Here is a 13,148-nt window from a genome sequence, read left to right as displayed (position 1 = left end):
TTTCCAATTAAAGTTAGGATGATTCCTCCATCCAGGATTATAAGTATTAGAATAAGGATTATTAGTTTGGTTTTGCCCTTGGACAAAATTTACCTGTTCGATCTCGCTCATACCTTCATAATCCACATCCGTTTGGATTGGATTACCGTTGGCATCGCACGGTGCCATAAACTTATCAATTTTGTGCGATAAGGCAGAAAATTGGTCTTGTAACATCGCGACTGGATCAAGATTCACTATACCTTGAACAGATGATGTGGTTGAGGATGATGGTTTCGCCACTGGTATATGTCCACGTTCCGCGGGCCACATACTGCTGTTGATTGCCATTTCCTCCAAAAGTTCTCTTGCTTGGGCTGATGTCTTCTTCATAAATAACCCTCCCGACATAGCATCTAATGAACCTCTAGTTGTAGGATTTAATCCATTATAAAATGTTTGCATTAAAAGTGCATCGGGCAAATGGTGGTGTGGGCATAAACGTTGAAGTTCTTTAAAACGTTCCCAAGCTTCATAAAGAGTTTCATTATCATTTTGAGAAAAAGATGTTAACTCTTTTATGACTCTTGCGGTTTTTGCTAAAGGAAAATATTTTGATAAAAATGCTTGGGCAAGTTGGTCCCAAGTTTCAAATGTTGCGCCTGGCATAGAAGTTAACCATTCTTTGGCTCTATCCTTCAAAGTGAAAGGAAAAAGGCGAAGTTTGATTGCTTCGGCAGTCACATCTGGTATTTTAAAAGTGTCGCAAATTTCTAAGAAATTTATCAAATGGGTGTTAGGATTTTCGTTAGGTAACCCATAAAATGTTACATTATTTTGCAATATATTAAGCAATGCTGACTTAATTTCAAATTGGTTTGAAGTGATTCTGGGTCTAATGATACTATTGGTTCCACCGGCCACCCCTGGCCTAGCATATTCCATAAGTGTTGGTGGATTTGCCATATTTTCAGGCTGAGGTTCTGAATTTTGTTTGTTTTTATTTTTCTTGTCTTTCTTTTTCTTTTTAATGGTTTTTTCAATTTCTGGGTCTAGCGGTTTTGGTGGGATGCCTGAACTTCGAGAATTGTGCATGAACTTGAAATCTTACACGAACCGAAACTACCTTCAAAACAGAAACGTTTAGTGTTTAAAAAGTTGAAATAAGTATGTATAAACCTAGATTCGAAATAAAACACGAAAAATCTAAATTTTTGTTAAAAATTTTGGCGTTCCCCGGCAACGGCGCCAAAAACTTGTTGAGCGATTTTCGCAAGTGCACGGTTTCGCTTGTAGTAATAGAAAGATATCGATTCCATAGGGAACGTTTTTCAACAAAAACTTATTTATGTGTAGATTAAATACTATTTAAGGTTTATATAAAAAGATAATCGTTATTTGAAATTGGTTTTGAGACTGATAGAATAAGAATTAGGTTAGAACATATAGAATGTTAGAAATCAATTCTGTTTTGAATATGAATTACAAAACAGAAACGTTTAGTGTTTAAAATAAGAGAATAATTGTGTTCGTTTGCATTAAGCAAAGAAAACAACTTTAAACTTTGTATAAATTATAAAAATATAATAACGTAAACTCCTTCAATTAAAAGGCCTTGAACCGCAGACAATCCTCCTACGGTCGGGTTAGATTGCTACCTTAACCAAATTAATACTTATTTCCGATAAGCCGACTTAACAATCATATCGTCCTTAAGAATGAATTTGCCTAAGTGTTCAACAAAGTTTCCTTGTAAAGATAGGGTTAAATGCACCATTAGTCACTGAACTTACATGATTGTCTCAAAATGGTCACTCAACTTCAATTTGTCTCAAAAAAATCACCCAACTTTGAGTTTTGTCACAATTAGGTCACTGTCGATTTTAGTGGTTAAAACGCATCGAAATAATGACATGGATGGCACGTCAACACGAGTTAACTCAAATCTCTGACCGGAACGAAATGTGATAGCCGCATGTCGGGTATTTTTATGAAAAAAACTAAATTTTAGTTTTTTTTTTCCATAAAAATAATCGACACATGATAGCCATGGGGCGCATATATGGATGTCATATGTCATTTCGGTTAGAAATATGAGTTGTCTCATATTGACGTATCACTTATGTCATCATTCCGATGATTTTTAATCATTAAAATCGTTATAGTGACTTAATTGAGACAAAACTCAAAGTTGAGTGATTTTATTGAGACAAATTGAAGTTGAGTGACCATTTTGAGATAACCATGTAAGTTCAGTGACCAATGGTGCATTTAACCCGTAAAGATATTGAATTTAACTACGTTTTAATGAAAATACCAGAACTCACTTCAGATCATTTACCAAAGTGCTACATAAAAATTTATTGAATTGCGTGAACTTTATTAGATGAAGTATGAATTTGATATAAGTTCACAGAGAATAAAAAGCATAGAAGCATTCAAACGACATGAGAGTTTCGGGTCTTCAATCCTTTCCTCAAACCTCGTTAGATTTTGTCAGGCTCCAGGGTCGAATCCGCTACTTAATCTTCTCGCTGAATCTTCGGAATAGAGATGGTTCGTCAACTACCAGAATGTAAACTAAAATAAACTGATCTTAATCTAAATCTAAATGTTACTGTGTTTGTAATTATTTGATAAACAATGTGTGTACATCATATTGCTTTTTACAAAATCGAACTTCTAACTCTGAATCGTTTGACTCAGAATTTCTGCATTAATTCTGTACTAAATCTTAACTCTAAAAATCATATATCAACTCTGAAATCAACTCTTTATTTATAGATGTTGAAGAGTCGAGTTTAAGGGACGTGTCTGTTGCGAAGAGATGTTCTTATCCAATCGAACGGACGCGTATCTTTGAAAACGAACAAGTGTAAGTTGTGCTGCCAGAATTTCTGAACTTACCGAGAATGGAAATTCTCGGCCGAGAATGGGGAAACAGTTTTTCAGCCTTCGAACGAAACGGAGGGTTGCCTGGGCGACGCGTGTCGCGACCGAGAATGGAGGATTCTCGGTCGCGACACGGGTAATTATTTCCGTCTCTGACTTCGTTCCACGTCTTCGTTTCGGTGCGTTTGATTTTCGTCGTCTGTGACTCATTTTGTAGGGTTTTTCCTTCGTTTTTGACCTCTTTTCGTTCCTATTTGGATTTTACCAAATATTTAGGTACCTTGCATGAAAGAAACATATTCGGACGTAAAAGTACGCTAAATAGATATAAACAGCACAAATTTGTAGTAAAACTGATGTAAATATTGATGATATTTTAGATATATTTTGGGCTTAACAAATCTCCACACTTAATCTTTTGCTAGTCCCGAGCAAAATTTCACTGAATTTATTCTTTAACTAACCTCTTTATGAAAATTAAACATATATCTCTGTATTACTTTTAAAATTAGTTAAGCCGATGTTGAGCGATTTCCGCAAGTGCACGGTATACGCTTATAGTAATAAAAGATATCGAACCCACAGGGAACGCTTTTTAACTAAAAACTTGTTTAATTCAATTTTATTCACGTCTTTAGGTTTAACTAAAGAAAATCGTTTAATTGATTGTATTGGTTCGGATAAATTAGGATTAGATAAGAGTATTATATTAAACTTAGAGAACAATTATGTCTTGAGATTTTGATTATAAGATAGACGCTTTCGTATTTGGAATAAATAGAAGGTATAAAACTTATTTTCATTAAGCAAAGAAAGCAACGATAACTTTGGTAAGATTATGAACATGTAATAATACAAGAATTTATGCAATTAAATGGCTTTGAACCGTAGAAATCTCTCTAGATCGGAGCAGATTCCTACCTTAATCAAATTAGTATTTTATATCCGATAAGCCGCGGTCACGATCATATCATCCGTAAAAACTAATTCTTTCAAGTGTTCAACAAAGTTTCTTTATAAATATGATTGTATAAAACGTTTTAATAAAAACACCAATTTATCATTTTGAAAATCATTTTGTCAGAACAATATCAAAATAACAACAGGAAGAATGTATTGAATGAAATAAATATATTATTAGTGAATTGTGAATCTTCACAAGTTAACAGAGAGGAAGAAACATGGATAGCATTTTGACGAAAACTTTGAGATCCGGGTTGTCAATCTTTCCCTCAAACTCCGTAGGCTTGTCAGACCTCTTTGCGCTTCAGCTGTTAGTTCTTCTCGCTGAATCTTCGGAATAGAGATCGGTCAGTCCACTACCAGAATAAAAACTTGTCTCTGATCAACCTTTGAAACTAAACTAATACTACTGTGTTTATAACTAATCTAATAACAACTTGTGTACATCAAGTTTGTTTATACAGAAATGAAATCTAACTTTCAGACTCTTTCTGAATCAGAAACTCAACATAATAACTCTCTGATTTCTCTAACTTTTCTAACTTAGCCAACTCTGATTTCTTGAAATGGATCACTTATTTATAGTTAGTGAAGGGTTGTAAATGAAGGATCATGTCCGCTGGTGAAGGGTCGCTTTTATCCAAACGAACGGACGCGTTTTTTGGAATTAAACATGTGAAATCTGTGCAGAATTCTTCGTTGTCTCATATGAGATTCCGAGAATCTCAGTCACGACAGGGGGTGAAGGTGCGAGCTGAAGACTTCGAATTTCCGGCGACTGGTGTTCGTATGTCGCGACTGAGATTCTAAAAATCTCAGTCGCGATAGGGGCTTTCTTTCCCGTCTCTCGGCTGCTTCTTGTCTTCTTTGAGTCGGTCTCCTGATTGATATGTATTCTTGGCACGTAATTTAGGTTTTTCCTCCGTTTTAGCTCCGTTTAGCTCCTATTTGGATTTAACCAAATAATTAAGTACCTTGCATCAAAGAAGTAAATAAAGACGTAAAAGTATTCTAAATGAATATAATTAGCACGATTTCAATGTAAATTTAATGTATTTATATATGATATTTTAGGTATATTTTGGGCTTAACAGCCGAAAAGACTAACTTCGCATGGCAAATTTATACGCAAAATATCAAACTAACTAGTATAAAGGCGTTATATCATTCGTCTTGTATTCTCAATTTTTGATTTGAAGTATTCGGGACGATTATATAAGCACGCATGTTATTGAGTCTTTTGTCTCAAGACATTTCAAAGCACAAAATTTTCTTTCCCAAACCTAAACTATTACATTAAATGAGTAAGTACTTGGGTTAATTATTTGCTTAGTTACGTCCGAGATAAGGGTGGTCTCGATCATAACTTTATATGCATTTTATTTGCTTTGTATTTGCTTAAGAGGTACCGACCATGCCATGGGTGGACGCAATCGTTACTTTAAACTTAAACACGCTTAATTTTTGTTTTTAAACGTTCCTTCCATACCTCGATTGTGATAAGGGTGGTCGCAATCGTAGCCAAAAGCAAACGATACTTAATTTTCTTCCCTTTCATACCTCGATTGTGATAAGGTTGGTCTCAACCGTGGCCAAAAGTTAAGAATACGATTAATTGATTGTATGAAATTAAAATTGGGAATAAGAAAATAGCACATTCATCCTATATTGACTTAAAATTCAACATGTATTATGGCTAAAGTTTCCTTAAAAACTTCAATTGGTGTTAATGTAAGACGAAATCAAACCGAGCTAAAAATTGTTAGTTCAATTTAATGCTTATAAACCTAATTGGAAATTTAAAATAAGATTTATTGTATCATGAATTGCATGATATAAGATAGAGACTACAATAAAGAATTTATTTACTTAAATACATTTCACTCGAGACGTTTTTACTTAAAATCGTATCGGAGATTTATGAAAAATATGAAAAATATTGCCCGTATAGAAATATTATTTCTATCGATAATGATAACCTAAAAATAATCATAAGATAAATGTTTACTTATACATATGAAAATGCTAAGTTTATAATGAACAAAATAATGTCATTGAAAAATACTATGTTTTGAATAAAACGTTGCAAAATGTGTTGCATTAACATAAAAGAAATGTTGCAAATTAAAATGTTAAATGTTGCTTAAAAATTATTTCGTTGTATTTAGTCGTAATAAATGATATATGCAATATCTCCTCCCACACTTAATTTGGACCATGTCCTCATTGGTATAAAAATTGATAAAACACGAAAAATTATACGAAATAACACATACGGAATAAGATAAAAATAGAACAAAATAAATTTATCTAACATTAGATATAAAAAGAAAAAAGCATTCATCATAATTGAAAAATAAAATAGAATTGTACCAAACAAATTAAAAATGGTACCAAATTAAAACATAACAAGAAAAATGTGAAAGAAAAGATAAAACCTAAACATTTGAAGGTGAATCCGGCGGAGATGGTGAAGTTTCAACGTTTTGACGACGGAAAAACGAGAGCATCCGACGACGGGTGGACTTGTGCTCCCTTCGCAAGTTGTTGAGATTGTCATTCATCACCATATTGTTCTCAACCAAATCATCAATTCTCAAATTCATTTGTCTATTATGGGAATTGATTTAGTTCAAAATCCTTCGTAAATCAATAGGATCCTCCTCTTGTGGTGCTTGGTGCGAAAATCGGACTCCACCGGCCATACAGCACGCGTGTCGCGATCGAGAATCCGAATTCTCGGTCGCGACACGTCATTTTCAGAGAGAAAATCTCTTTGAAAAATGCATGTTTCGCTGAACTTACCAAGAATAATTAATTCTCGGCCGAGAATCTGCCCCTGGTGGCTGAATTTCGCGCATATTAACTCCATTCGTGTATTTTCTGAGTAATTATGCCCTGAAACTAGTTAAAACTGTACCTGTACGTAAAAACATAAATTTAAGAACATTAAATACAAGGAAAACCAAAGATTTGTCCTTATTAATATGAGAATAATGAACAAATATGAAACATTAATGTCTTAATTAGGGTTTAATGAACAATTAATGTACATTAAAGCATATAAGTTAAATGAATTATCTTAAATGTAATTAAATGCAAGTTCATATATGTATTAATTCATTTTTAAAACCTTAAACTGTTAAACAAAAGCAAATGAATTAATTATGATACAGATACATAAATTAACGAAATTATGGGAAATAAGTTTAAACGGATATATGTAATAATAATCATAGAAGATCATATAAGCCATGAAAATCATTATTATGTTCATATTTTAATAAAAAAAAATCAGAAGTCATTATTGTTGGTCCCATGTAATGTTATAGGATTAGTTCTAAGGGGGGGTTAGGAACTAATGTAACTTTTTCACTTAATTATGCTGACTAAATTTAATCCTTTAAATAACTTTACTCAGTTTTAGATCAGCAAGGCTGAGCGCGATGTAAGACAGCTTTAGTCAGAAGCTGACTAGAACTGTTTCACTTATGAGTTGGAAAATAACACTTGGGTCAGTTTCCAACTCAACACTCTGATTACTCAGCGTCGGCTTTTACAGATTATATACTGAGTAGTTTAAACAAGCAACACACACACACACACACACACATATATATATATATATATATATATATATATATATATATATATATATATATATCAAGAGAAGGGTTAGAGATTACTCAGCAGACTTATCCTGGTTCGGCCTCATCGCCTACGTCCAGTCCCCAGAATTCCTCCGGGCTTTTTCAATCCACTACTGAGCTCTTTAAAGGTAGAGCACAAACCGTTTACAAAGCAATTGAGTATGCAAGAGTACCGTCGTCTATTCGTCTACTCAATCCCACTGAGCGCTATAACCGAACACTCAGATTTTCTCTACCGCTGAGTACTAAAACCGAGTACTCAGCTTCACTCTCTCAACCTTTACAATTGATACAAGATTTGTTCTCTCTAAACGAAGAACACTTTAGATGAATACAAATTCACTCTAGACTTTTACACAGAGATTGGATTTGGGTGTAAGAACTTGCTTTTTCTAATTTGACAGCTTCTCTTTTGGATTTTCACTCTTGTGAAGATTTTATTTTCTGTCTGAGCTTTCTTGTTTTTCGACAAAGGATCCAAGTGATGAACTTGTCCTTTTATAGCAATTTCTGAAGCTCCAATGATTTGAATTCGGACATATCCGTTGAATTCAAACGGTCTTCTTTCGTCATTGATAGGTCAGCGTTCAGTAATTACAGGCCAATCCTGTCGTCTGAATTTAGTAGGCGCCAGGCTTTCCAGTTTCATCTTCTTGCGCCAGGTTTCGTCTTCTAGCGCCAGGTTTGTCTTCTTGCCAAACGCCAGGTGATCCATGCGTCTCGAAAAGGTCTCTTGGCGTAATTCCGAGGCTTCTGAATTGGTGCAGACCTTTGTCGGACTTTGTCTTCTACTCAACGGATCATTGGTGCTGTCTTGACGAATACTCAGCTTGACTTAATTGACGTAGCCTTTTAAGATCTCCTTTGACGAGGCTGAGTTACGTTCTACTCAGCTTCTTCGGTCAGCTTCGTCTTCAAGCGTTTGTTTTGAAGAAGACTTTTCTTTTATGATGCTGAGTTGTGTTCTACTCAGCTTCTGTGGCTCATGCTGACTTCGTTCTGTCTTACTTTTTATTCCTGTTCTCATTTATTAATATACTCAACATTGAACAAACACATTAGTACAATTAAATCAATGCACTTAAATTTAATTGTCTTAATCATGGGATTAACTTAAATAATTTTGTCAAATCAAAATCATGTGGAAAGGTGTTTCAACAAACTCCCCCATTTTGATGTTGGCAAAAGTATTTAATTATAGAACTTAGCATTGAGGTTCCCCATGATTGTTAACCTTTATTCTTCTAAAGTTACTCCCCCGTGAGGGTTGCATCTATTGACTTAAATTAACTCTAAACCTTCTAAGATTTAATCGAGTGAAATTAAGACATGCCTTTACTGACTTAGTTCAATTCTAGACCTTCCAAGATCTAATTCAGATGAGCCTAAGGTCAGCTTTCAGAAGTAGGTCAATATTTGGAACGTATAATTATTACTTAGTGTCAAATATAGATATCAGAGTTTATGCTGAGTATTATTTACTTGTATATTCCTTATGTTCACAAGTTTTAATTTGTTGTTCAATGAATAGTTAAGTATGACAGACCAGCATTTAAGCACAACAAGTAAGCATCGCATATATAAAGGCAATTTGGATAAAAGATGCTTATAAATAATATTACTCAGCTTAACAAGAACATGCCATAAAATATAAGTTAGAAGCAAGGACTATATAGACTATTGCTAGCACTATTTCTTGGGTTTGGTTTGGGCAGTTCGTTGTTGCTGAGTGTGGGTGCTCGGGTCAGCAGAAGTTGAACCAGGCTTCTACTGAGTTCCGACAGCTGGCTTCTTAGATATCTCCCCCATTTTATGCTGAGTTTGTTCTTTCTCCCCCGTTTTGCCAGCATCATGAGATGGAGGAGAAGGAGCATAGAAAGTCCCATGTTGAACAGCACGAGTCAGTTTTGATGAATACAATTGCAGTTGACTCGTACTCTCTCTTAGACCCTGGAAGACCTGCATGCCATCGGCCATACTTGAAGCGGAGATTTTAATGTTGGCACTGAGCATACTGAGTAAATAATCTTGAGATTTCCCGATCCAAGTAATCGATTCTGTCATCCGAGCATAGGATTGATGATACATCCTGCGCAACGCAGTATCGTATGTCTGACGCTGAGCATTTGTGTGCCGAACTTGCGCAAGTGTGGATTGCGTGCATTGCAGAATCTCATTGGTCTTGACCTGGTCAGTGTCCATTTCCTCTTTGCTCAAGTTGAGTAGGCGAATGGCTTCACCAATCTGTTCGATGGAGCACTGAGAAGAGGAAGAGATAAGATCACGAGCTCCGGTCAGCTGGGAGAAGTGTTGATTGACCTCAGCAGAGGTTGCATATGTTGGGTTCACAGCTGATAAGGCATTGAGTTGACCTTGGATGGAGTTCATATGATTTACCATCATCAGCTGGAGTTCAGCCAGCTTCACTATGGACTCTTGCTTGGGCTGTTGAGAGACGAAAGATGTCATGACACTCATAAGTTCTTTGAGACCCTTAAGTTCGGTCAGAAGCTGAGTGACAGAGGATATTTGGGTTGGATCAGCAGGAACAGAACCAGCAGCATCGGTGTGAGTTTGATGAATATCCTGAAGTAGAGCTTGAGCTGAGTCAATGATTTTCCTTTCAGACTCAGAAGCATGTAGTTAGGCATAAAATTGACTAAGTTTAACAGATAATTTATAAGGGAATTCGGGTATTTTTTATATCATTTTGTAAGGAATAAGGGCTAATTAATGTCCTTGTGCAGATAAGCAAAGAAAAATGCTAAACTCGCTGAAAACAGCTTGTTTCGCTAATGCCAATGAGGAGTGGAGCCTTACTTGTGTCCAGCGGTTAAACGCCGGATTATCCAATGACGGACAGCGACAGATCGTTGGTGGCAGTGAAAGGAAAGCGGCAGGAAAAGCAGGTGAAAGTGTGTGGCGATGGGATTGCCCAAAGTAGCATGATGATTTGAAGTCTCACCCCATTGAGTGTTCAAGGGTTAATCTAAAAGTTAATCATTTTCTAGTTTATTTTAATTGTAGTAAGTAGTTGACTTTGTTTGTAAAAGGGTACGAAAGTTGTACCAATTTTGGATAGTCTCGGTCTTTTCCCTTTAAATAGGAAAAGCAGAGAAGGTTTTAGGATCGGATAATTTTCTTAGTTTTAGTTTTTTTTAACAAGTAGAATAGAAGGAGAAGAGAGCTCTCATGGAGTCTCAAGCTGTAACAAGAATCTTCTTCTGCTCACTGCTCGATATGAGTGAGTAGACATTTTGAACGGGCATGGCATGGCCGGCCCGGTGATGTAAGTTTTACAACGTTTTTATGAATATTTAGTATTTTGCCAATGTTGTGATCAATGAGGATTTAAATTTCTTGCGTAAGCATGTATGTATGTGTTAGATGAATGTTAGGACACTACTTTCATCTTCACCGATATCTCTATTGATCTCCCAACTTCGAAGCTGACAAGTTAGAAGGTTGTGTCGAGGGTTTTCTCATCTAGAAATGCAGTTTTGTTCTTAATGCTAGAAAGAACGTATCTTTAGGACGCTAAAGATGTTAGTAAATCTTAGGAGTTTGAGAACACATGACAGTTGACTCAAACTCACTTAAAAACTGATACTTTGGCTTCGTTGGCATTATCTTTTATTCATCGAATGTTGTAAGATGTAGCACACCGTGTTCGGTCATGTAAAGCCTGTTCTCTTCCCTTAATCTTTAAAAAGTAACCTTATTTCCTTGATTGAGTATTCTGCCTGAGTCATTAAACAACCAATATCAAACAAACAACCATAAAGGAAGGCACTTTTATAACACACACTGTTTAGCAACGATTTCCCATATTTATTTGTATCACAATCCCTGTGGAGATGATACTCACTTATCACTTTATTACTTGTATCTAGTGCACTTGCTAGAGTCTGTTTACAGGACAATAAGTTTTTGGCGCCGTTGCCGGGGATTGAGAGCAACAAATTTATAGCTGAAATTTCTGTAAAACATGGTGTTTTTAATCTGTGTGTTAAGGCGTGCAGGAACAAAAAGGTCATTTTTCCGTTTATGCGTAGAGCTGCACCTCCTGTTTTTCCTATCGATCTCGAATTAGAGAGAACGTGTAGACGAAACAGAGCGGGAGCTCGACGTGCTAGACAAAGAGAAAGGCAAAGAGAGAGAAGAATGGCTGGAAGGGAAGGACCAGAACAACAAGTTCCACCAAACCAAGAAGAGGAAGGAGAAAATAATAACCCTCCTGTTATGAGAATCAGAGACTACTCTAGGCCAACTACCGAGGGACACTCATCGTGTATCGTATTGCCCAACGAGGGAAACAACATGTTCGAAGTAAAAGGGTCCATGATACAAATGGTCCAAGCCTTGGTGCAATTTAATGGGTTTCAATTTGAAGATCCTAATGGGCATCTTCAAGAATTCATTACCTTGTGCAACACATTCAGGTCGAACAGAGGTGTCTCTGATGATATGATCAGATTAAAGCTGTTCCCTTTTTCACTAAGGGATAAAGCAAAAACATGGCTGCGGAATTTACAGCCTGGAACGATCACGAGTTGGGAAGAAATGGCACGAGCTTTTCTAATGAAGTATTTTCCGCCTCGACAAGCCATTAAGCTACGAAATGAAGTGTCACGCTTCATATAGGACGAAGATGAGTCGTTGGCAGAAGCATGGGAAAGATACAAGGAGCTGCTCAGAAGGGTGCCAAATCATGGTATCCCCATGTGGATGCAAATGCAAAATTTTTACAATGGCGCGACCAACGTTTACAAAATCCAGATCGAATCTATCGCGAATGGTAACCCGGAAGATCTAGAGCCACAAGCTTTATATGACCTAATAGAGAAAGTGGTCAGAACGAGTTACAACTGGCATTCGTCATGAAGTGAAGGAAAAAGGACAGGAAACGAGGATGTCGTTTCAAAACTAACAAGCCAAGTAGAACAGCTTACCCGACAGCTGGGAAAGATAAATGTCTCGTCCATTCACAATGAACCGCCATTTAGTGAACCACCATTCAATGAAAGTTGTGGTTTTTGCGGAGGATCTCATTTCAATATCAACTGTCCTGGAGTTAAGCAAGGAAAAGGCACACGGGCTGAATGCGACTACGCAGGGTACAATCAGAGGAATCAGCCCAACCGTTATTCTAACACTTACAACTCGGAAACGAGGAACCATCCAAATTTTGGATGGACAGGCCAACCGGACCAGCAAGGACAGTATCAAGATCAGCCGAGGTATCAACAACAGCAAGGAGGACATTACCAAAGACAACCTCAGCAGCATTATAAGCAACCTGTGCCATAAAAGGAAGAAGTCGAACCAGATATGAAAATAATGATGATGCAGTTCATGAAACAGACGCAGGCATCGATCAAGAATCTGGAAACATAAGTCCACCAGATCGTCGCGTCCACATCAAAAGGAAAAGGAATAATGCCGGGCAATACTGAGCCAAATCCTAAAGGCGACGTCATGGCAATCACCTTGAGGTCTGGTAAGGAAACTCAACCAGTTGTTTTATCTAACAAAGATGCTGAGCGTGCAGAAACATCCAAAGAGGCTGAAGGGGAACTGGAACAAGCTGTTCCTGGTAATGAAGAAACGAGGAAGGATAACCAAGCAAGTAAGCCAAATCAAAAGGAGGAAAGGGCTTGTAAA

The 13,148-nt window shown here is 36.5% G+C and overlaps 1 non-coding gene across 1 annotated transcript; it reads left to right on the top strand.

The window, feature by feature from the left end:
* The first annotated feature begins 460 nt into the window (after positions 1-460).
* Positions 461-567, top strand: LOC136204927 (small nucleolar RNA R71). The gene has a single exon (XR_010675739.1). It is a non-coding gene; the product is annotated as a small nucleolar RNA R71 (small nucleolar RNA).
* The last annotated feature ends 12,581 nt before the right edge of the window (positions 568-13,148 follow it).

The sequence above is a fragment of the Euphorbia lathyris genome, chromosome 8, assembly GCF_963576675.1.
Source record: "Euphorbia lathyris chromosome 8, ddEupLath1.1, whole genome shotgun sequence".
Taxonomy (NCBI): Eukaryota; Viridiplantae; Streptophyta; class Magnoliopsida; order Malpighiales; family Euphorbiaceae; genus Euphorbia; species Euphorbia lathyris.
This window is presented reverse-complemented; position numbering and strand designations above follow the sequence as displayed.